This window comes from Aquarana catesbeiana, linkage group LG03, assembly GCF_042186555.1.
Source record: "Aquarana catesbeiana isolate 2022-GZ linkage group LG03, ASM4218655v1, whole genome shotgun sequence".
Taxonomy (NCBI): Eukaryota; Metazoa; Chordata; class Amphibia; order Anura; family Ranidae; genus Aquarana; species Aquarana catesbeiana.
This window is the reverse complement of record NC_133326.1, coordinates 456,670,570-456,692,061: the sequence shown is the minus strand read 5'-3', so window position 1 is coordinate 456,692,061 and position 21,492 is coordinate 456,670,570. Positions and strand designations below refer to the sequence as shown.

Sequence of the window (21,492 nt, the reverse complement as noted above, 5' to 3'; positions counted from 1 at the left end):
GAAACCTCCCCAGATGTGTGTTTTGTGAATGAGCTGTAGGGGAGGGGTGTGGAGACACAACCACAGCTCTGGTGTCTCTAAAAGACCTTCAATGTTTACTTCCAATTGGCCCAGAAACAAGCAGATTTGCCAAATGTAGAAGTTGGCCTCCATTATGGGAGTTTGCTTCTTCTTTTTTTTTTTTTTTTTTATTTAATATTTTTATTTACTTATATCACATTCCAGTCTTAAATACATTACAAACCCTTTCATCCTACTTACATAATATATAACAAACAGTCTGTTGGGTAATTCCCTCGCAAAAAAAAAAAAAAAAGGAATATATGTGCTTTTTCTTTAATCTCCCCCCTCCCTCGCATCCTCTCATCACTTCCACCTAAAACATTTTATAATGACCCCCTTGAGTTATCTACATATTTCACTTTTAGCAATTCTCCTAGCGTCCTTCAAGTGAAAAAAAAAAAAAAATTAAAAACCCCCACGCCACACGTTCAATAAGTCAAATAATCCAGTGACATCTAAAATTACACTCCCCACCACCTTTACTCATATCCTTCTTAAACTCAATCCTTCTTTAATTACCTCTGTGATTCTATTTTCATTCCATTTCTTTGTGTTCACACTTCTTCCCTTCCAACACCCCCCCCCCCCCCCCCACATCAACAAATAATCCAACTCCACTCAAAATTGTGTTCCTCATTACCTTCACCTGTCACATTCATATTTTTTTTTCCTTTAATCACCTCCTTAATTCTATATCCCTTTCTTTGTGATCACCTTATTTCATCATTCCCCTTTACCCTTTCTTTCCCCACCCCCAGAATATCATATTCCCTCCTCCCTCCACCCCTTTACCCCTCCCTTATCCCAATTACAATATTCTTACAATTACAATATGGGAGTTTGCTTCTAAAGAAAAGCAAGGTTATTATGCCTGAAGTTGGGCTTTGAAGGCTATATAAACCCAAGAAAAAAATGTAATATATTGCAGCTTACCATCTTTAGATGATGTGGCTGCAATTATTTCTTATCTTAGGCAAAAAATTTTTGCTGCAGTTACAGAAAAATATTTGTTGTTTGTTGCTAATAAAAATTCAGTGTCCTTAGCCTTCTTTTTGAGTTGAACTGAAATCTTAGGCAAGGCTTGTAGTGCAAATCAAGAGCCTAGTGTGACAACACTAGTCTCTCTTCGATACAGAACAGTGAGTGAGCATTGTCACCCCAGGGCAGGAAGTGTGCTACTTGTAGGATCACCAGGAGAAAATATAGAGGAAAAATTAGTGAGGCCAATACATATAAGGACTGGTAAACTACATTTTGTTACATTTTTGCTCATGAGTTTAGATACGCTTTATTGGGTGTAAAAAATGACAAACACAGGCATCTACAGGCACAAAAATGTGCACACATATAAAGACACATAGGGAGTAAAAAATGCTGTCCTAGTCTAGCGAATATCATGAAGCTATGTTCACTTTAACCATGTCAATACTGGGCACCTTTACCTCCCTTCCGGCCTAGGCCAATTTTCAGCTTTCAGTGCTCTCGCACTTTGAATATCAATTGCGCGGTCATGCAACACTGTACCCATATGACATTTAAAAAAAAAAAAATCACGAAAATAGAGCTTCCTTTTGATGGTATTTAGAGGCTAAGTTCAGATTTTCTAAAATCTAGTTTGCCTATGTACCAATATACCATTAATGTACCTTGGTTGCAGAGAAATACAAGCTTTCTTTGATTTTGAGAACAATGCCTTACCTTAGCCCTTGCTGTATGTCTGTAGAAAGCTTCAGAGACTCCCTGATTTGAGACAAAGAAATCAGTAAGACACAGTAAGGAGTTTACCAGTTGACCTCATTAGCGCACACCCTTTACCCATCCACTAAGGCTGGTCATACACTATACAATTTTCTTATTCAATTTTTTTTAGATTTACCTTCAACTACGTAGTGCAAGGGCCTTCCTGACTGCATGTATATTGAAAGTGTTTAGGTTTGACCTATTATATGCTTTTGGTAAATCTAATAGAAAATTTAATAAGAAAATTGTATAATGTATGGTAAGCTTAAGGTTCCAGAGCATCCCCGGCATTTCTCCATGCATGCATTTGCCTGGTTTCCAGAGTAAAAATTGCATGATTTTAAATGAATGATAATCAGAAATGATTCATTAAACAATAGTCCATATGGTGCTTGAACAATTGAGTGAATAATGATGAGCAAACAGAAGAAAATCCTTGAAGTAGTATCCAAAGAAAGTATTTGTTTGGATGAATCCACCAAATGCACCTCCGCCGTGATAACTGGTAGGATGTATGCTTACCAGATCTCTAGACCCCACGTTATAGGGGTCTATACAAACATTAGATTATGTCCCAGCACTCAAAATGAATCCATCAGTTGTTGGACTGGAAAGGATGGTAACATGGCTGGCCAAATACACCCCTAGTGTTGAAAAAAGGGGGGGGGGGCAAGGGATTTTAACGGTGCAAAAAACTCCACAAAAAAGGAATAGTATTGAGTAAAAAATAATTTTAATATACATTCAAGGTTAAAAAGACACATGAAAAACAAATATTTCACAGGATATTGCAGTGTTTTTACAGTTACGGTGGTCACAACAAGCAGGTATATTTCAGATGATAGAACCGCACATTAGCCCGACATGTTTCACTGAAATGCTTTCTCAATGGATGTGCAGGCCGAGAACTAATATCATCAAACACTCTACAATTGTAGAAATAGAGAAAAATAAAAAATGTAAGCAAAAGACAAATTATACATAATTTATACACCCCTAGTGTTCTTTTTAACAGTGTGTGGACATTTGCTTTTTCAGTGAGTTGTAGGCCTCTTTTCACAAATCACCCAAACAGATCTCTTTCTATACTGCCAAGATTGGAATAAAAACAACACTGGGGATGTGTTTGCCCAGCCATCCTTTCCAGGTACTGAAGGATTTGTTCTAAGTGCCGGGTCATAATCCAATGCTTGTCTGTACTCCTATAACATGGAGTCTAGAGATCTGGTAAGCATACATCCATACATTGCACTTGGTGGATTCATCCAAATAATCACTTTCTTTGGATGATATTTCAAGGATTTTCTTTTGTTTGCTCCTCACTATTCACTCAGTTGTTCAAGCACTATATGTACTATTGTTCAATTAATAATTTTTGGTTATCATTATTTAGCGCGGCAATTTATAACTCTGTTTTTGCACAATTGGTTCTTTTGTGATATTGCAAGTGGCTTTTATTTTACATATGGTTGTTATCGCCTGCACAGTAATATTTTTTACTATTTGCCTGGCTTCCCCAGTGTCCCTTCAGACAGGCTCAGGCTGCATTCTAAACTCCCTGGGGCCACATGCAGCCCACAGGACACCCCTGATGTAGTGCAAGGGACTACCTGACTGGATACAGAGTGATTGGAAAGATGGTGTGTCTTCAAATTATATAGTTTTGGTAAATCTAAAGGAGATTGTACAATTGGATTGTATAGTGTATGGCCACATTTATACACCTAAAATTACCTAGTTGTGTTTTCAGTGCCATCCATTGTTAATGGCACACCAAACACAGAAGCAAATACACATTTTGCCACATTAAAAAACAGGTGACAGACGCAGTAAAAAATGTGCTACTCATACAACGTTAAAATGTCCCATGAGCTATTTTGCCACATGAAGCGTAGTCCATTTAAATCAATAGGCTGCTCTATGTGTGTCACTGGAAAAACAAGCCAAGAAACATGCGCTCCCACTACTCTATGTGTGAATGGGGCCTGAAAGTGAAATTGGTGCATTTACACAAGAACAATGAAGCGCCATTCACAGCTGTGTGTTTCCAAACACATGGCAAACTGCGCAGAAAATGCATGCTTTGGCAAGCATTTCAGAAACACAAATTTGCATCGTGTTTGTGTTGTCATTGCATGTTAAAGGCACCCCAGGTGCGGCAAACACGACAAAAACTGGGGTAACGCACCATGCTCCGCTCCAAAAAAAAGTCCTGGAGATTCTCTGGGGCAATTGTCGCATGCAGGGCTGCCCTATGCGTGAAAAAGTGAAAACGCTCCAAAACACTCAAAACAAACGCATGTGAGTTGTCGGAAAGTTGATCAATCCTGATGTACTGACAGCCTTGAGGCTTTCTTATTCTTTAGGCTCGAACACTAGGACAGTACAAATATCCCCCCATATGAAAATTTCCCTTTTTGGAAATTAAACAGTACAATTTTTTGGAAAATGAAGAAGTTAAAAAAAAAACATTTTTTCACATTTTTTTTTACATACTGTCACCAGCGCATGCAAAGCATCATCATATAACTGGTGTGGCAGTGATCAGGGACATTGACTGGTGACAGTATGTAAAAAAATAATAATAATAATTAGACATGTGCATTCGTTTTCGTCCGAATGCATTTTCATCCGAATTTGAGATATTTTTGTTATCATTTTAACAAACGATAATTAAAGCGCAGAATACGAAAACCGAAAGACCCGACATAAACAAATGCTTTATTTTTGTTTTCATTGCAACAACAGTTTGATATAGATAGGAGATTCGACATGACGCTGTCAATAACAATCTGTGTCTATTGAACCTGTGGTCGAATGTGCCTAACCTTAACTCTATTAGTCCAAGATTATTCTACATAGAGAGAAAAGATTCGACATAGAGAGAAAAGATCGCTGCTGGAATTGGGTGGGAGAAGTAAAATAAAAATAATGATGATGATGATGAATGTTTTTGGCAGATTGTAACCAAAAAGGAGGGGCAGTAAAATAGCTAGAACTAAGTACACACGTACAGCCAACTTACTTTCACTTACGATTTGCTAGCAGAGAGAGACACACACACTGAATAATTTCAGAAGACAGTCAATCTAAGCTGGTCCGTTTGTCAGAGAACCTGAATTATTTAGCAATTAAGCATAAGCACAGCAGCAGAACAATAGTGAAGCAAGCTACAGTTCAACTTAACTTTTTCATAATAATCTGCTGCTATTATGCCCCGTACACACGGTCGGACATTGATCGGACATTCTGACAACAAAATCCTAGGATTTTTTCCAACGGATGTTGGCTCAAACTTGTTTTGCGTACACACGATTGCATAAAGTTGTCTGAATTTCCAATCGCCAAGAACGCGGTGACGTCAACCACGTATGACAAGACTAGAAAAGGCCAGTTCAGAACCAAGTGTGGCACCCTTTGGGCTCCTTTTGCTAATCTCGTGTTAGTAAAAGTTTGGTGAGAGACGATTCGCGCTTTTTTAGACTCGTGGTTTTCAGATCGTTTTCTGCTGTTCAGTTTGTGCTTGTGGGTTTGTATCTGCTCTTCAGTGCGTGCAAGCAAGCTACGCGTGACTTTGATTAGTCATTGTGTTCTTGTTCATTCGTTACTGTTTTTCGGGTCGCTCTTCACAGGCCTTGCTGTTCTTCAGTGCGTTCTGTTACTTCGTTCTGAGCAGCCGACCGTTTTCTAGCCATGTTGCATATACGTACTCCTCGTAGAGTTCGTGCTGTGCGGGGGCTTGGTGTTGGGGTCCTGACCTTGACACAAGTCCAGTCCATGAACAGGGTGGGGAGGAGTTCATGGACCAAGAATTGGTTGCTTCAGTATGACCAGTTCTGTCATATGCCTTTGCTCCGTGAGATCCATAAGAGAATAATCCTGATGATTTCAGGAACTTTCTCCGGATGACGGACCCCATATTTCACCATTTGTTGGCTTTGCTGACCCCTTATATTAGCAGGCAGGATACCTGCATGAGGCAAGCCATCACTCCGGAGCAGAGGCTCGTCGCCACCCTGCGGTACTTGGCGATGGGGAGAAGCCTGTAGGACCTCAAGTTCTCTACAGGCATCTCCCCCCAGGCTCTGGGGATCATTATCCCAGAGACCTGTTCTGCCATCATCCAGGTCCTGCAGAAGGAGTATATTAAGGTAAGATTTATCCTTTAATATCACATTTTTTTGTATTTAATGTTTGATAATTTATTGTATTTCTTTCCTCATTCCCTAATGACCATGATTGTAATATGCTGTGAATGTCCCCTTTGTCCTCATGCATGCTGGATTTTTATGTAATTATTTTTGTTGTCCTTCATACATATTTGCCTTCACTTACCTCTCCAGCATGCTCTCCTGCCCCTATATTCACCTCATGTAGTCACTTAACAATGTATTTTATCAGCTCCATAGTAGTGCTTTACCCCAAACACTCCCTAAAATGTTTAGAAATGTGATTTGTGCTTTATATTTCAGGCAGAGTGCCAGAGGCTTTTTTGGGGGGTACACAAATCATTTGGAACCCTCCCTCCCCCCAACTGCTAAGTCAGCTGATAACAATTCTCTATCTATCCTCAATCATCTATCTGCTGACTAGGGATGAGCTTCGAGTTCGAGTTGAACTCACGTTCGACTCGAACATCGGCTGTTCGCAAGTTCACAATTTGGGGTGTTCGCGGCAAATTCGAATGCCGCGGAACACCCTTTAAAAGTCTATGGGAGAAATCAAAAGTGCTAATTTTAAAGGCTTATATGCAAGTTATTGTCATAAAAAGTGTTTGGGGACTTGGGTCCTGCCCCAGGGGACATGGATCAATGCAAAAAAAAGTTTTAAAAACGGCTGTTTTTTCAGGAGCAGTGATTTTAATAATGCGTAAAGTCAAACAATAAAAGTGTAATATCCCTTTAAATTTCGTAGCTGGGGGGTGTCTATAGTATGCCTGTAAAGGGGCGCATGTTTCCCATGTTTAGAACAGTCTGACAGCAAAATGACATTTCAAAGGAAAAAAAGTCATTTAAAACTACTCGTGGCTATTGCATTGCCGGTCCGACAATACACATAAAAGTTCATTGATAAAAACGGCATGGGAATTCCCCACAGGGGAATCCTGAACCAAAATTTAAAAAAAAATGACGTGGGGGTCCCCCTAATATCCATACTAGACCCTTTAGGTCTGGTATGGATTTTAAGGGGAACCCCGTGCCAAAATGAAAAAAAAAAAACGGCGTGGGGTCCCCCCAAAAATCCATACCAGACCCTTATCCGAGCATGCAACCTGGCAGGCCGCAGGAAAAGAGGGGGGACGAGAGAGCGCCCCCCCTCCTGAACCGTACCAGGCCACATGCCCTCAACATTGGGAGGGTGCTTTGGGGTAGCCCCCCAAAACACCTTGTCCCCATGTTGATGAGGACAAGGGCCTCATCCCCACAACCCTGGCCGGTGGTTGTGGGGGTCTGCGGGCGGGGGGCTTATCGGAATCTGGAAGCCCCCTTTAACAAGGGGACCCCCAGATCCCGCCCCCCTGTGTGAAATGGTAAGGGGGTACTTACCCCTACTATTTCACTAAAAAAACTGTCAAAAATTTTAAAAATGACAAGAGACAGTTTTTGACAATTCCTTTATTTAAATGCTTCTTCTTTCTTCTATCTTCATCTTCTTCTTCTTCTGGTTCTTCTGGCTTTTCTGGTTCTTCCTCCGGTGTTCTCGTCCAGCATCTCCTCCGCGGCGTCTTCTATCTTCTTCTCCTCGGGCCGCTCCGCACCCATGGCATGGGGGGAGGCTCCGGCTCTTCGCTTCATCTTCTTCTCTTCTTCATCTTCTTCTCTTCTTCTCTTCTTCATCTTCTTCTCCGGGCCGCTCCGCATCCATGCTGGCATGGTGGGAGGCTCCCGCTGTGTGACGCGTCTCCTGTTCTGATGGTTCTTAAATAACGGGGGCGGGGCCACCCGGTGACCCCGCCCCCTCTGACGCATGGGACATGACGGGACTTCCCTGTGGCATTCCCCGTGACATCACAGGGAAGTCTCGTCAAGTCACCATGCGTCAGAGGGGGCGGGGTCACTGGGTGGCCCCACCCCCCGTTATTTAAGAACCGTCAGAAGAGGAGACGCGTCACACAGCGGGAGCCTCCCACCATGCCAGCATGGATGCGGAGCGGCCTGGAGAAGAAGATGAAGAAGAGAAGAAGATGAAGAGAAGAGTGGGAGCCTCCCCCCATGCCATGGGTGTGGAGCGGCCAGAGGAGAAGAAGATAGAAGACGCCGCGGAGGAGATGCTGGACGAAAACACCGGAGGAAGAACCAGAAGAGCCAGAAGAAGAAGAAGTAGAAAAGGAAGAAGATGAAGGAAGATAGAAGAAAGAAGAAAGAAGAAGCATTTAAATAAAGGAATTGTCAAAAACTGCCTCTTGTCATTTTTAACATGTTTGACAGTTTTTTAGTGAAATGGTAGGTACCCCCTTACCATTTCACGCAGGGGGGGCCGAGATCTGGGGGTCCCCTTGTTAAAGGGGGCTTCCAGATTCCGATAAGCCCCCCGCCCGCAGACCCCCACAACCACCGGCCAGGGTTGTGGGGATGAGGCCCTTGTCCTCATCAACATGGGGACAAGGTGTTTTGAGGGGCTACCCCAAAGCACCCTCCCAATGTTGAGGGCATGTGGCCTGGTACGGTTCAGGAGGGGGGGCACTTTCTCATCCTCCCTCTTTTCCTGCAGCCTGCCAGGTTGCGTGCTCGGATAAGGGTCTGGTATGAATTTTTGGGGGGACCCCACACCGTTTTTTTTTTATTTTGGTGCGGGGTTCCCCTTAAAATCTATACCGTACCTGAAGGGTCTGGTATGGAATTTAGGGGGACCCCCACGTCATTTTTCTTTTAAATTTTGGCTGGGGTTCCCCTTAATATCCATACCAGACCTAAAGGGCCTGGTATGGAATTTAGGGGGAACCCCACGTCATTTTTTAAAAAATTTTGGTTCGGGGTTCCCCTGTGGGGAATTCCCATGTTGTTTTTATCAACGAACTTTTGTATTGTCGAACCCGCAATGCAATAGCCGCGAGTAGTTTTGAATGACTTTTTTTCTTTGAAATGTCATTTTGCTGTCAGACTGTTCTAAACACGGGAAACATGCACCCCTTTACAGGCATACTATAGACACCTCCCAGCTATGAAATTTAAAGGGATATTACACTTTTATTGTTTGACTTTAAGCATTATTAAAATCACTGCTCCTGAAAAAATGGCCGTTTTTGAAAAATTTTTTTGCATTGATCCATGTCCCCAGGGGCAGGACCCAGGTCCCCAAACGCTTTTTATGACAATAACTTGCATATAAGCCTTTAAAATTAGCACTTTTGATTATTCATGTTCGTGTCCCATAGACTTTAACGGTGTTCGCGCGTTTGAACTAACTTTTCCTGTTCGCATGTTCTGGTGCGAACCGAACAGGGGGGTGTTCGGCTCATCCCTACTGCTGACTTTGCCAAACCCATACACACTATACCCATCTCTTTTGTGGTCAGATGTATGGATGAATTCCCCAAAGCATGTAGTGCAAGGGCCTGCCTGAATACTTTCAAATGGTACTGTTTAAAGTTTTTTTATCCTATTATTATCTTGAAAGGTAATAGCAGAATGTCCAAATGTGCTCAAATGTGTACAGTGTGTATTTATATCTTTGTATTATGACACTTCTTACCTGTCCAGTGGGCTGTCAATAGTGTAACTAAGGAGGGGCTGTTCAAAGTAATACCCATTATTTAGGCATTCATATCTCAATGAAGTGGAAAGGGTTACCTGTCCAAGAGCTCCCCCCCTATAATGTTAGAAAGGGCCCAGGAGAGGGGGGGGAGGGGGAATATGATAGGTGTACCTTATACTTTGGTGTTTAAAAATTCCCATTAATAAATGTTATCTTGATGTTGGCCAAGAATGTTGGTGTCTAATCAGCTTTCCCTGTTTATGTTCAAAATGACAAATTTTTTTTGGTTTTCCTCAACAGTTTCCTTCCACGCCACAGGAATGGCAGACTGTGGCCTCCCACTTTGCCCAGCAGTGGGACTTTCCTAACTGCAGAGGGACAATTGATGGGAAACACATCCACATCGTCCCACCACCCAACTCGGGGTCGTACTATTATAATTATAAGGGGTCAATAGTATTGTGATGTTGGCGGTGGTGTCGGCTAATTACGAGTTCCTGTATGTGGACGTGGGGAAGAATGGCCGGATGTCTGATGGTGGAGTCATCACCCAGACGGAGTTTTACAGGTGTCTCCAGAATGGCAGCTTGAACTTGCCACCTCCAGAAGACAATGTGGAAGGACTCCCATTCGTCATCATTGCGGATGAAGCTTTTGCGCTGGGGGACCATCTTATGCGGCCATTCCATATGAGGACCCTCACCCCGGACCAGAGGGTTTTTAATTACCGGTTGGCTAGAGCCAGAAGAGTGGTGGAGAACATGTTTGGAATCATGGCCAGCCGGTATTTCTTACACCCATACATATGGCGGAGTACAAACTGAATCACATTATCCTGGCATGCTGTGTTCTACACAACTTTTTACGGAAACATTCTGCAAACTATGCTGGCTCAGTTGGGCCTGAGGCTGGAATTCAAAATGAACCAACCCTGACGGCGCTTGAAAGTGGCCGTCCTGGCTTGCCCTCCCTGAGTGCCCGTGATGTCCAGCTAAGATACCTTGAGTTCTTTGCGGGTAGGGGGGCTATCAATATGCCAGACAATGTGTGAAACCTTTATCAAATTAAAAAAAAAAGGAAATCTTTGGTGACATTTACTGCTTGTGTTTGTTTTAGCTGACCCTGACAGAAATGTGGTGAGTCCTGAAAATGGTGTGATTGTGTAACCTTATACAAAGCACTGTTGGGTGTTATTTACTAAAGGCAAAGACACTTTGCACTACAAGTGCACTTGAAACTGCACTTGTAGTGCAAAGTGGATTTGCCCTTATGAAATAACACCCATTGTCACAGAAAGCAGCAATTAGAGCACCACAAAAGTGTTGTAGCGTTGAGACAATTATCCACACATTTTTGATTAACAATCTTTTTAATACCTGCACAATCACATGTGCATTTTGACAAGGTTTTTAAAACAAACCAACATGTTTGTTGTATAACAATTTTTGGGGTGGCATTAGAAAAAGTAGAAATGTCCATTTAAGATAAAACAGGCATGTTTAAAACCAACAAGAAAGACACAAATCTTGAACTTACAAAGTTCACATTAGGTAGAACTTGAAGGCAATATCAGACATGAGTATTTAGGAACTGTGTTTGATATTGCGTTCAGATGGGGTGAAGTCACCCCAGGAAAAGCCAAATTTTGAAGATGCACACAAATTTACGAATGTCAACATGTGCTAGCTGCCATCACAGGGGATCAAGGGGCGTGTTTTGGGGGAGCAACCCCTTCCTCTCAGCTACTTTATTATTGAGGAAGGGGTTGCACCCCCAAAACGCATCCATTGATCTCCCGTGATGGCAGATAGCACATGTTGACACATTGTGTGCCTCTTCAAAATTTGGCTTTTCTACAATTTGCAAAAAAATTTAAACATTGTAGCACACCATAAAAGAAAGGGCTTTGGAGGGGTTTTAAACACTCCCCAAAACATCAATGATGTTGTTATTTTTTTTAATAACATCATTGATGATTTTTTTGAGGTTTTCCAATGCAACATTACACCCCATGATCTCCCCAATCAGGATCTGGGCACTTTCTGAGGTGAAAGGATCTGGATCCACAACATCACGATCACCTAAAAAGAGAGAAACCAAAAAAAAAGCAGGTATTATAAATATGCTGGCATCCATCTCTTACCTGAGCCTGTGGTCGCAGGCACTCAGCTGTTGTGGTGACTAGTTCCACCACGTCTTCTTCCTCCTCCTGCTCTTCTTGTGTTTGGGGTATTTCCCCTTCTTCCAGAGGTGGGGGGTCTCTGGTCTCCTCGGATGAGGGGTGTCCTCCGAGTCTTTTCTCCCCTATGTGAAAAAAAAAGGGTATACCTAGCACACAGATATTTGATGGCAGAACTATAAATATGAAACATTGCTTAAAAGTGGGGTACAATTGTCTATTTTGGCAGAGTTCCAAGATGTAGAATTTTGAGTGTCCTTTGTCAAGCTTGAATACACACCTGTCTTGTACAAGATTCACAGATGGAGACCCAGTATACACTGGAGCACCTGTGTGGGCCCCCTAATAAAAATGGTGTTCTTGTGTCCCACACTAGTGCTCCACGTCCAGATGTGTAAACAGCTGCTGAGTGTCCTCTCCTTACACAGAATCTAGTTTGCATTTCATTTTAGTAATAAACCCATCTACACAACCAAATTATTTTCAGACAAGTAGGCCCTAAAAAATGTGGTCAAATGCATATGGCCAAAACAATGGTGTTTTATAGGCCGAAATAAAAATGTTTGATACGAACGAATAATGTGCCCATGAACATGAAAGTTGCCATTTTAAACTGTACAACAGTTCCTAAAAGCACAATGAGCAGCACGAACATAATAAACACAAAAAGAATAGGAACACAGGACAACTACTTACTTTTTTGCAGCACTCTCCGGATCTTTCTGTACTGCTCGTGTTCTCTTAATTTCAGGTCCGACCACGGCTTCCTGAGCTGATCTTTCGATCGTCGTACCCCGAAATTCCGGTCCAGACTCTTGACCACTTTCGCCATGATCTTGGCCTTTCGGACATTGGGGTTGGGGTAAGGCCCATACTTTCCATCATAGTCGGCCCTCTTCAGGATGTCGACCATCTCCAACATCTCCCCAAAGGACATATTTGAGGCCTTAAATCGTCTCCTTCTGGATCGGGATGTTTCAGGCTCCGGGCTTGTCTCCTCCTCCTCCTCATTGCTATAATTAGCACACACCTGCTGTGTCTCCGCCATGTGCTCTTCCCCCACTGCGCCGAACGAAAAGGGGCGGGGAATAGACTAGAAAGAACGTCAGGGGCGGGCGGAGTTACACGCATGCGCAGTGTGTATAAAGCGTAACACGCGTGCGTAGTACGTACGATCTGTGAGCGGAGGAAGGAGTATCGGAGGCGCCGATCGTGATAACGAAGGTAAGATTTAACATTGGGCCTATACTGCTTCTAGATTGAGGCCTGTATTTGCACAAGTTTAGAAGACTTTAGGCTGACATTAGGGTTTGTCTTGTGTTGTGTCTTGCAATGAAAATGGATATCTTGAAAGATAACGACTTTATGGCAAGCTTCATTGATATGTTCAGGGAGCTGCCTTGTCTGTGGCACATAAACCACCCACATTATAAGAACCAAACAAAGAGGAAGGCAGCACTAGATCAATTGCTGGAATTTGTGAAGATGGTGGTGCCCATGGCAGACATCACCTATTTGAAGATCCTAATTGGTGGCCTGAGGAGCACTTATCTAAGGGAGCACAAGAAGGTCCAGGATTCCCAAAGATCCGGAGCTGCAGATGACATCTATGTCCCCAGACTGTGGTACTATGACAGGCTGCATTTTCTGGCAGGTCAGACTGAACCCAGGCCAGCACTCTCCAGTCTTCCTTCCACGCTTCCTTCCACCCCAGCTGAGGCTTCTGACGACCAACCTGGGCCTTCCAGGCAGCAACATGTGGAGGAGCCCAGCTTGAGCCAGGTATAGCATTCCTATAAATATTTCTGGTTGTCCAATCAATGATGTTAAATAGATGTTAGTTTGGAGTACTAAGTTATGATTGTGATTGATGAAGCAAAAACTTAAACCATGTCCCTTTTTCATACACAGGGAAGTCTCAGCCAGGCGGTGGCCGGGCCAAGCAGGCTGCCTGATATCCAGGTCCCTCCCCTACACCCGCAAAGACAAAGTGGCAGGAAGAGGAGTACCTGGAGGAGGCTGCCATAGGCCTCTTTTGGAAGGCTACAGAGGCCCTGAGAAGCCCCCACACTGTGGAGGAGGACTTTGCTTGCATAACTGCCTCTAAAATGCTGCAGATGGAGGAGGGCCAACAACTCCTGTATGAGTCCTTAATGTTGGAAGCTCTCAATAAGGGGTTGAGGGGCCAAATAACATCTGCTACCCACATTTGTAACCTCACACATGGTCCTCCTCCTCCTCCAGGTCCTACTAGTCCTCCTCCTCCTCCAGGTCCTACTCCTCCTCCTCCTCCAGGTCCTACTCCTCCTCCTGCCACATCTCCAACACCAGATCCACAGCCGGGAAGGAAGCGTGGAAAGAAGACCAGAAAGTGATGACCCTGAGTCCAGTCTGGTCTGGCAAAAGATGCAGCCTCTTGTAGTACCACAGCCTGGGGACACAGATATCATCTGCTGCTTTCATGATCTCTGGGACTTCTGGACCAGACGGCACTCCCTTAGATATGGACTGCTCAGGCCACCAATTTTGATGTTAAAGAATTGATGTCTGCCCTGGGGGTCCAAGGCTTCGCCAATTTCTGCTTTTTATCCAGCATTGCCTCCCTCTTTGTTTGGTTCTGAGCCCTTAATAAAGGATTTTTTGTTTCAATTATACTCTCCTATGTGTTTTTTCCTTCAAAAAGGACAGTTTGTTTGTGAGGATTCAGGTACATTTCTAAAGTACAATGTGAAATTAACAAGGGACACCAACACCAAACAATCTCCTTGAGATTAACTACTTAACAACCGGCCCATAGCCAAATGATGGCTACAGGGCGGTTGTTTAACTCTGGGAGGACGTCCAGGGATGTCCTCCCAGAATTCTGCTCTCGCGCGCCCCCTAGGGCGTGCACTCGAGAGCATCCGTGACCGCCGGGTCCTGAGGACCCGGCGCATCACAGATCCCGGTAAATGGCCGCTGATCGCGGCCGTTTACCATGTGATCGCTCCGTCAAATGACGGAGCGATCACATGTAAACAAACCGGCGTCATCTGATGACGCCGGTTCCTCTCCTCCCCCTCTCCTCCCCTCCTGTGTACCGATTGGTACACAGTGACCGGAGAGGCGGATGGATGGATGGCTGCAGCGTTGTGGGCTGCATCTGTAGTGCCCACAGCGCTGCACAGAGACATCCAGCCATCCATCCATCCATGCTCAGCCATCCCTACTACTCTGCATGCCCTGCAATACTCTGCAATTCCCTCTGCAATGCCCCACAATACTCTGCCATACCCTGCAATACTCTGCCATACCCTGCAATACCCCACAATACTCTGCCATACCCTGCAATACTCTGCCATACCCTGCAATACCCCACAATGCTCTGCCATACCCTGCAATACTCTGCCATACCCTGCAATACCCCACAATACTCTGCCATACCCTGCAATACCCCGCAATACTCTGCCATACCCTGCAATACTCTGCCATACCCTGGAATACCCCGCAATACTCTGCCATACCCTGGAATACTCCACAATACTCTGCCATACCCTGGAATACCCCACAATACTCTGCCATACCCTGGAATACCCCACAATACTCTGCCATACCCTGGAATACCCCACAATACTCTGCCATACCCTGGAATACCCCACAATACTCTGCCATACCCTGGAATACCCCACAATACTCTGCCATACCCTGCAATACTCTGCCATACCCTCCAATACCCCGAAATACTCTGCCATACCCTGAAATACCCCGCAATACTCTGCCATACCCCGCAATACTCTGCCATACCCCGCAATACTCTGCCATACCCTGCAATACTTTGCCATACCCCACAATACTCTGCCATACCCCGCAATACTCTGCCATACCCCGCAATACTCTGCCATACCCTGCAATACTCTGCCACACCCCCGCAATACTTTGCCATACCCTGCAATACTCTGCCATACCCTGCAATACTCTGCCATACCCTGCAATACCCCGCAATACTCTGCCATACCCTGGAATACCCCGCAATACTCTGCCATACCCTGCAATACCCCGCAATACTCTGCCATACCCTGGAATACCCTGAAATACCCTGAAATATCCCGCAATACCCAGCCATACTCTGCAATACTCAGTGATACCCAGCCATACTCTGCCATACCCAGCCATGCTCTGCAATACCCCACAAAAATCTGCAATACTCTGCCATAACCCGCAATACTCTGCCATACCCAGCCATACTCTGCAATACCCCAGTGATACCCAGCCATACTCTGCAATACTCGGTGATACCCAGCCATACTCTGCAATACTCGGTGATACCCAGCCATACTCTGCCATACCCAGTCATACTCGGCGATACTCTGCAATACCCAGCCATGCTCAGCCATACCCAGCCTCTGTATGTGGCCAGGCTGTGGAAGTCTCACACATGTGGTATCGCCGTACTCAGGAGGAGTAGGAGAATCTATTTTGGGGTGTAATTTTTGGTATATACATGCTATGTGTTAGAAATATTGTATAAATGGACAACTTTGTGTTAAAAAAAAAAAAGCGTTTTAACCACTTCCCGCCTTCCGTCATACGACGTCCTTGACTTTGTGCGGGGATATCTGAATGATGGGTGCAGCTACAGGCATCATTCAGATATCATCTTTTTCAGCCGGCGATTCCCTACACCATAAGAATGATCATAGCGGCTGTTACACTGCTTGATCGTTCTTACGGGAGGCGAGATCGTTCTTACGGGACGCCCCCCCCCTCCCGCCGCCCTCCGGTGCTTCTACCGACTCACCGCTATGATCGAAGCCAGGATCTTTTTTTTTTTTTTTTTTTTTTTTTTTTTATTTCAGGAACAGCCTAGAGGTGAGATGTGGAGTCTTATTGACCCCATATCTCACTGTAAAGAGGACCTGTCATGCCATATTCCTATTACAAGGGATGTTTACATTCCTTGTAATAGGAATAAAAGTGATCAAAAAATTTTTTTTTTTGGAAAAAAGTGTCAAACTAAAATAAATAAAGTAAAATGAACAATAAAAAAAAATAAAAATTTTTTAAAGCGCCCCTGTCCGTGTGCTCGCATGCAGAAGCGAACGCATACGTAAGTCCCGCCCACATATGAAAACGGTGTTCACACCACACATGTGAGGTATCGCTGCGATCGGTAGAGTGAGAGCAATAATCTTGGCCCTAGACCTCCTCTGTAACTCAAAATTTGTAACCAGTAAAAAATTTTAAAGCGTCGCCTATGGGGATTTTTAAGTGGCGAAGTTTGGCGCCATTCCACAAGCGTGTGCAATTTTGAAAGGTGACATGTTAGGTATCTATTAACTCGGCGTAACTTCATCTTTCATATTATGCAAAAACATTGGGCTAACCTTACTGTTTTGTTTTTTTTAAAGCAAAAAACTGTTTTTTTTCCAAAAAAAACGCGTTCGAAAAATTGCTGCGCAAATATCGTGCGAGATAAAAAGTTGCAATGACCGCTATTGTATTCTCTAGGGTCTTTTCTAAAAAAACATATATAATGTTTTGGGGTTCTATGTAATTTTCTAGCAAATAAATGATGATTTTTACATGTAGGAGAGAAATGTCAGAATTGGTCTGGGTGCTCCAGAACGCCTGAAGGTGCTCGTTGGGCCTCTGTATGTGGCCACGCTGTGTAAAAGTCTCACACATGTGGTATCGCCATACTCGGGAGTAATAGCAGAATGTGTTTTGGGGTGTAATTTGTGGTATGCATATGCTGTGTGTGAGAAATAACCTGCTAATATGACAATTTTGTGACAAAAAAAAAAAGAAAAAAAAAAAACTTGATTTTGCAAAGAATTGTGGAAAAAAATGACAACTTCAAAAAACTCATCATGCATCTTTCTAAATACCTTGGAATGTCTTCTTTCCAAAAAGGGGTCATTTGGGGGGTATTTGTACTTTTCTGGCATGTTAGGGTCTCAAGAAATGAGATAGGCCGTCAGTACTTCAGGTGTGATCAATTTTCAGATATTGGTACCATAGCTTGTGGACCCTATAACTTTCACAAAGACCAAATAATATACACTAATTTGGGTTATTTTTACCAAAGATATGTAGCGGTATAAATTTTGGCCAAAATATATGAAGAAAAATTACTAATTTTCAAAATTTTATAACAGAAACGAAGAAAAATTTATTTTTTTACAGATTTTTTGGTCTTTTTTCTTTTATAGCGCAAAAAATAAAGAACCCAGCGGTGATTAAATACCACCAAAAGAAAGCTCTATTTGTGAGAAAAAAAGGACAAAAAATTCATATAGATACAGTGTTGCATGACTGAGTAATTGTCATTCAAAATGTGAGAGCACCAAAAGCTGAAAATTGGTCTGGTTATTAAGGGGGTTTAAGTGCCCAGTTGTCAAGTGGTTAAATAATATAAGATATGAATGGTGTTGTGGTAAATTGACACACAAAACACACACAAAAATATTATGGAGTAAAACTAAAAATAAAATAAAACAAAGATCAGCCTTGAAAAAAATACAAACTAAAAAAAAAAAAAAAACAGCCTTTAAAAAAAAAAAGAAAAGAAAACAACCCAAAAATAATTTTGTCAAATGTGACAAATCCAAATATATTGAGGGAGTCCCGATAAATAATAAAGAAAGAAGTTTGTGAGAAGTCTGTGTGAATATGAGCAGCCAAACTACTTCATTCTTCTCACATTATAAAGAAGAAGAGAGTGCGCTGTATTAAACCATTTTTTACATTGCACCGTGACGAAAGTGCTGTATCCATTGCGAACGCTAATTTTACCAGACCGAGGTGTTCCATCTCGGAATTTCTTCTGAGCATGCGTGGCACTTTGTGCGTCGGAACTGGCCACACACGGTCGGAATTGACGCGATCGGATTTTGTTGTCAGAAAATTTTATAGCCTGCTCTCAAACTTTGTGTGTCGGAAAATCCGATGGAAAATGTCCGATGGAGCATACACACAGTCGGAATGTCCAAAAACATGCTCCGATCGGACATTTTCCATCGGAAAATCTGACCGTGTGTACGTGGCATTAGTGTTGTGAACTTGATAGTGATACTAGTGTTGCTAGTGTTGTGATAGCCTCAAAGCCTGGCCGTGTTGTGGAGGGGGATTTGTTATTATAGATTCTATATTATAATGCCATATCAATATCTGACACAACGTCAGATGCCGTGCCCGCCATTGCACTTGGAGATTGAGAAACAAATGTGAAAGTTGGCTGACTGTTGGGGTAGAGTAGACCATTCAACATGAACGACGAAGATTCGACAAAGCAACGAAAAACGTACAAATGTCGAATCTTTGGCTTATGGTGTCTGTCGAAAGTTCTAAGAAGATTCGACGAAGCTGCTAAACTGTATGACGCTGCAATCGTATATTTCCAGTCAAATTCATCCGCCCATAGGCTATAGAAAAATTCTAATGTTGCTTGACTAGTAAAATAATTACTAAATATAATTATTACTAGTCATACAACATTAGAATTCTACTACAGCTAGCTTGTAGGCGGAAAATTCGACCGGAAATGTATGATTGCGGCGTCGTACAGTTTAGCTGCTCCGTCGAATCTTCTTTGAACATTCGACAGACACTATAAGCCTTCAATGACAGATTCAACCTTAATTCATTTGGATTTGTGGACGAATGCATTTTTTAACAAAAAACGAAATAAACAAAAATGAATTTCAGGAGTAACTAAATAAATTTACGAATAGCGAAATATTTCAGTGTGCACATGTCTAATAATAATTGTGTTCAATTTTTTTATTCTTTTTCATTTTTTTTTTTTTTTACTTTTTTTTTACAATTTTTTTTCTTATACACTGTGACTAGAGAAATACAGTGTTACCATAGTAACATTGTACTACTCTAGGGCAGTGATCAGGATTTTTTTTTTACACATGCTTTTTACACATGATTGCATTATACCAGTGAATTTCACTGTTATAAGCAACCATTTTTACTGAATGAAATTGATTCATTCAGTGTTTACTATTGTGGTTAGCTGTGATTGGACACAGCGAATCACATGGTACATAAAGGCTGTGATTGACCCTGTCTGTACCACGTGATCACTGTGACCAATCACAGAGATCAACACAATTGTATACAATGAATGGCATTAATCAAAACCATTCATTGTGTACAATTGTCATGTGATCTGCTGTGATTGGTCACAGCGATCACATGGTAACAGCAGCGGCCGGTACATAGTAACACTGTACTACTTTAGGGCAGTGATCAGGATTTTTTTTTCTCTTTTAATCTTTTTTATTGAAATAATAAAATTCTCATAGAGACAAGAAATTGAACAAACCAGACATTCAAAAACATGCAAGACATGGGTATCTATAATGTAAACATGTAAAAGATTAAGAACTCAATGTTGTAAAAACAGAATATTGGGATTACACAGAATGGGTTGTTTAAAACAAGCATATTTGAGAGATATACAGTATAAGTATTCTGACTTCTGTATTCTTTTGGTCTTCAACCTATAATATAGTAAATATCTGCTCGCTAGGTGAAAAGAGTAGAAAAGTAGAAATCAAATAAACCTTACAAGGGGGACAACAGCAAGTGTCATAGTCACTAGAAAAACTAAGATTCACATGGAAATACCCTACATATTAAAGTATTGGAAGGGGCTACTTGTCATCAGGGAACCTTGGGAGGACCCCACCTCCCAGATAGGACTGGGAGCAGCATTGTGGAAACACCCCTCGGTCCCCAGATTTCGAGTAAGGTTGGATTTAGCCCTTGGCATGCTGTGTTGTGATGCCCTTACAAGATAAAGAAAACCAGAAGAAACGATAGAGAGCAGGGACCAGGATGTTCCAGAAGGGAAGAAAAGGCACAGGAAGAGAGGTAGAAAGTCACCTAGTACAGAGGCCATCTATGAGGCAAGGAATCCAGGATAAAGAAGGGTATGGGTGTAAACTGCCTATGGTTCCCATATCATTTCAAAGACCCGGATCCTGGAGTATGCCAACTAATTTTTCTTGTGCCATAATCCAGGAAATTTTCCATTTAGCATTTGCCAGTGAGACCAAAGTCTTTTTCCAGGATTTTGCAATAGTAAATTTGGCTCCTAGAAGCATAAAAAAACAAATATCTGAGTATATTTGGAAAGATTCTCGACCTTGTGATTAAGGAGAGCTATCTTGGGGTTTTGTGGAATGGCTGCACCCATGAACTTACACATCATTTGGAAAATTTTGTTCCAGAAAATTTTAATGCGGGAGCAGGACCATCATGTGTGGAATAGGGAGCCCAAAAGAGTGCAACCTCGGAAACACATAGGGGAGGAATCTGGATATATTTTAGCTAGGGGGTGGGAACACAATACCATTGTGTAAAAGTGTTTACAATGGCCTCCATTAGGAGATGTTCATCACTCCCCTGAAAGAGTGTTGAAAGCATTGATACCACATATCCTGACTCTTCCTCCAGATCCAGTTCCCAGCTCCGAGCATAAGTAGATTTAAATTGCCCTGGCCAGGGATGAGTAGATAATGGATATACCTCCACTCTAATCCATGATCTTAGAGCATCACTGTTCATATGCCGTCAATCTCAGGTTTGTTGGACCAGATTGGAGAGCAGAAAGTGTGAAATCTGGGAGAGTCTGAACTGCTACGAGGGTGGCATCTGTAATTTGCTTACACAGTATCCAATAGTAAGGGGCCCCATTGGGTTAATGATTTAGCCACCATTTAGGTGTTAAGGTGTCAATGTTCATACCAGGGGGAAAAGCTGTGTTATGAAATAGGTGCACTAATGGACAGGGATCAGAGATTAGCGAGGTATGTTTATGT

The 21,492-nt window shown here is 42.6% G+C and overlaps 1 protein-coding gene across 2 annotated transcripts in view; it reads left to right on the top strand.

Annotated features, from left to right (window-relative positions):
- Window positions 1-21,492, top strand: part of GABRA1 (gamma-aminobutyric acid type A receptor subunit alpha1) — a 415,182-nt gene that overhangs the window by 227,521 nt on the left and 166,169 nt on the right. The gene's annotated exons all lie outside the window — the stretch shown is intronic.